The sequence below is a fragment of the Lottia gigantea genome (assembly GCF_000327385.1).
Source record: "Lottia gigantea unplaced genomic scaffold LOTGIsca_41, whole genome shotgun sequence".
Lineage (NCBI taxonomy): Eukaryota > Metazoa > Mollusca > Gastropoda > Lottiidae > Lottia > Lottia gigantea.
This window is the reverse complement of record NW_008709421.1, coordinates 2,143,601-2,148,770: the sequence shown is the minus strand read 5'-3', so window position 1 is coordinate 2,148,770 and position 5,170 is coordinate 2,143,601.

Genomic DNA, 5,170 nt, shown 5'->3' with positions numbered 1-5,170 from the left:
CTCGTCAATTGTTGGTACTGGGTGTCTAACTCTTTTGATGGCTTTATTGGGTATCTTCATGTCCAAACAAAATCGTATCTTGCCATCAGCTCGACAAGTTACTACAGGTGGTGTTACCCATTCTGTTGGCCTAGTTACATCTTCTATTACATCATTGTCTTTTAATCGTTGTAACTCTTCTTCCACTTTTTCTTGTAAGTTAAATGGTACACGTCTATGTTTCTGAGAAACAGGCTGTACAGTTTTATCTATATGCAGCTCTATTTCCGCATTCTTATGCAATCCTATACCATGGAAAATAGAATCATATTCTTTCTTAAGATTCCTTATGAAGTCTGATTCTTCTGTTTTGGAAGTTGCTTCAGATACTGTTTCTTCTTCATCCTTGACTTCTGTTATATCTTTGAGATCTTCTTCAATCTTTATTTTATCTATGAGATTGTCTTCAGACTCCACCATTTTGACGTTGATTTGTAGAATACCCAGTCTTGTCGCTGTATTGTAACCTAATATTGGCGTTAACTTTTTATCAGTTTTTACCACTACAAAGTCTGCTAAACGTCTTAAACTATTAAACTTGACCTTTGCTGTAAATTGACCTATTACCGGAATTTCATTGTCTGGAAATCCTACCAATTTTGTTTTAGATGGTTTTAATTCATCTCCATTTCCAATTTGGTTGTAGTCATATTCATCCATTAGATTAGCATCAGATCCTGAATCTGGTAAGACATCTGTTTTAACACCATTTAGTTTAATGTTCACCAGTTTCCTATTCTTCTGGATATCATTTACATGATATACATATTCTTCTTGACTTTCGGATGAGGAATCACTTTTTGCATCATTGTTAATTGTTCTGACAGCTAATTTTTTCTTACAATATCTTGCAAAGTGATTTTGACCTCCACAGTTTTGGCATTTCTATCTATAAGCTGGACATGTAGTTTTACCATCTTTATGAGGCCATTTTCCTCCACAACCATAGCAGTTAGTAGATTTCATAGTTTCTTCTCTAGATTCATATTTCTTCTGACTGCTACTTGGATTGAAGGTTAAAGGTTTATTTCTGTATCTACTTCTAACTTTATCATTCTTTCCATAGTCAGTTCTCTTTTCTGGTCTATATCTATTGGAATATCTGCCTGGTGTATATTTTACTCTATTAACTTCTTTTTCTGAATTCCTTATAAATGCCGACTGCTTTTCAGCCCTTTCTTTTTCTCTTAGTTGCTCTATTATTCTGGCTAAGTCCCAATTGTTGATAAATGCTTTAGTTCTAAATGAATCTTTACAGCTCTTTAGTATTTGAAGTGACATTTCAGTTGATTCTTGATCTCTATATTGGCAATATCTTGCTGCTTTTTTCAATCTGGCTAGGAATTGTTCTATTGATTCTTCAGGCTCTCTGATAACTTCTCTAAAGTTGAATCTTTCGAAGACAATATTCTCCCTCCACAACAGTCTAGTATTCAAGGCTTGTCTGGCTTCTTGGTATGTCGTACCTGTGTTTGGTAAGTCTTCAAATAGATCCTGGATATCTCTGTTTTCTTGGTTTAATAGCATGCATCGTGTAGTTTCTTCTGTAAGATTTCCTGAATAACCTAACATCAATTCAAATTCTTTCAACCACTGCCTCCATCTTGGTCCTAAACTTAGTGAATCTACATCTGACATTTCAAATATTCCTGGAGTTTTGGGTATAGGGATGTAAAAGACTTGTTGAATATTTTGTAGTGGTGGTGGTAATTGGTAATTTTGTTGGGCTGGAACAGGTTGTTGGGCTGGCACAGGTTGTTGGGCATTAACAGCATTATTCATTTCTCATTGTTGACCCTTCGCCATTTTGATTTTCGGTCGACAATGGGTAAAATCTCGTAAATAAATCACTGAAAGTTAACCTTTAAACCGTCTAGATTGTTTATAACATGGATTGTTCTTTCATACACTTTCTGTGCATCCCATCCTCGTCGCCATTTTTGTATTGTGGGTTCTTACAGATAGAATTAATAAAATATACAGAACTTTTATTTGTGTTGTTACATGATTTACATACAGGAAGTAACTATATTGTGCGGATTAGTATTTACATAAAGCATACTCTTGTACCTAAATTATTATTATAAAGTTACGGATTGAATTATATTTATAAACTAGAATCACTACACTACAAAGTGCAATAACTCATACTAAATATTTTTTCGATTTTTCTCATTTTCAATAGGCTTTATCCTTGGGTGATAACAAACACTCAAGCCAATTTCCGTTAAAATCCGTCAAGAATTGTGTCTTCTAGAGTGTTTACAAGCTAAAAATTGAACGCCTTTTCAAGAATAAGGACAATAACTCATACTCAATATTCTTCTGATTTTCAATAGGGTTCATCCTTGGGTGATAACCACCACTCAAGCCAAATTTCGTTAAAATCTGTCAAGAATTGTGTCAAGAGTGTGTACAAGCTAAAATTTTAATGCGTTTTCAAGAACAAAGTCAATAACTCATACTAAATATTTTTCAATTTTTCTGTTTTTCAATATAGTTTATCCATGGGTGATAACCAACACTCATGCCAAGTTTCGTCAAAATCCGTCAAGAATTGTGCCTTCTAGAGTGTTTACAAACTAAAAATTGAACGCATTTTCAAGGACAAGGTCAATAACTAATACTAAATATTTTTCAATTTTTCTGATTTTTGATAGGGTTTATCCTTGGGTGATTACAAACACTCACACCAAGTTTCGTCAAAATCCAGAGTAAGGTCTCCGTCACACGTCAGTACGTCAGTAAACACATCAGGCCCGTCAGTATATACGTCAAACACGTCAGTAAACACGCCAGACACGTCAATACGTCAATGCTACCTTACAAACTTATAACTTATGTTTATAAAAACTACTACATCAAAAAACGAAATTCAAGAAATTTGCTAAACAAATCGCCATACTTTACAGTCATTTAAAATTCAATTAGTGCCGCATACAAATTTAAGAATTATTTCAATAAAGAGAAAAATAATATTTTCTCAATGATTTATAGTTGTTTAAAACAACCGCCTCGTTGACAGACTCAATTGCAAACTGGGATAAGGTGTTCCTGAAAGAACTGGTCTTCATCACACGTCAATATGTCAGTTCACACGTCAGACGTCAAAGAAATGAAAATACGCCAAACGTGTCAAAGAATTGTTATACCCCACAAGTCAGTCAAGAAAAGTTTATATAACTATGTGATCTCTCTCAACACAACTGCCTTAATTGTTGACAGATTCAATCGCAAAGTGGCCTCAGGTGTTCCAGAAAGTGTAAGCATGCCTTAAAACGTTTAGGTCGAGTTTTAAACACACCTCTGTAGGTAAAAACATCAATACATCAGTAAACAAGTCAAAGAACTGGTCTTCGTCACACGTCAATACGTCAGTTCACACGTCAGACGCGTCAAAGAAATGAAAACACGCCAGACGTGTCAAAGAATTGTTATACCCCACAAGTCAGTCAAGAAAAGTTAATATAACTATGTGATCTCTCTCAACACAACCGCCTGGTTGACAGACTCAATCGCAAAGTGTCCATAGGTGTTCCAGAAAGTGTAAGCATGCCTTAAAACATTTAGGTCGAGTTTTAAACACACCTCAGTAGGTAAAAACATCACTACGTCAGTAAACAAGTCAAAGAACTCAACATAAACATTTTAAGGCATGCTTACACCTGAGGTCACTTTGCGATTGAGTCTGTCTAAAATGTGGTATTTTAAGAGGGTTCACATAGTTTGATTAACTTTTCTTTACTGATGGACTGATTTGTGAGGGATAACAATTCTTTGACGCTTTTGACGTGTTTTCATTTCTTTGACGCGTCTGACACGTGTACTGACGTATTGACATGTGACGAAGACCAGTTCTTTGATTTGTTTACTGACGGAAGTTTTGATGTTCCGACCGTGTCATGAAATTTCGGCCCAAACGTATTGACGCACACTTAACCTTTCTAGAATACCTGATGCCACACATATCTTAAGTTTTCCAAAAAGCAGCCTTTTGAGAAAGTTCCTATTGTTCATGCGTTTTTTACAAAAACTCTGTAAAGAACAAACAATATTAGCAATTCCTACTGTTTTGACGTGTTTACCGACGTGTTTGTTTTCATAACAGAATTTTCTAAATGATCTTTCGTTTTTCATTGAAATATATTGAAATTCTGTATTATGTAAGGTATCATTGACGTGTCCATTCCAAAAATACACCCCCCATTTCATGTCGTGATTCCAAAAAGAAAAAACAGGCAGCAATAACCAATCACAGAAGGCTATTTGATGGGATCACCAATACTAGTAGTACAGCGATTCATTTGATGTATACTGAACTTGGTGTAATATATAATAACACTTGACATCAAATACCATCCTTTAATACCCAACGTTTCGTCAAAAAAGTTCTTCTACACATATGTGTAGTTTGTTTCTTCCCCTGATGAAGTCAAAACGTTTTTGACGATGTCAAGTTTTATTATTTATTACCCCATTTCATGTGGGCGTATAAAAATGTAGTATTAATTTACACAAATTTATTTCTAACTCAACAGAAGTATTAAATTCTATCGTAAATGATAAGCCCAAGGTGTTCGTAATCTAGATTTATGTATCGAACAATTACCAATTGAGCGTGTGTTAGGTGTTCATTGGCATATGGACTTATATAAGTTTAATTTTCATATAACTTTAAGGGATAAACCATTGACTCGTCGTGGTATTTTATCTACAATTAGTTCTATTGATGATCCGTTAGGATTTATTGCTCCATTTATTTTAATTTTAAGATTTTGCAAGAATTATGTCGAGAAAATACAGACTGGGATGGTTTGTTACCAGATCGTTTACATCCTGACTGGGAACGTTGGAGAAATGATATTGTTAAGTTAGAATCTGTATAATTTGATAGATGTTTGAAACCAAAAGAATTTGGAGATATTAGTAATGTTGAATTGCATCATTTTTCGGATGCTAGTAGTACGGGTTACAGTCAATGTTCTTACATCCGTTTAGTTTATTGTGATAATTTAGTACATTGTGCATTATTAATAGGAAAATCTAAAGTTATTCCTCTAAGAGCAATTACAATACCGGTACCTAGATTAGAACTTTCAGCAGCTGTTGTGTCATTATGAAAATGTTAAAC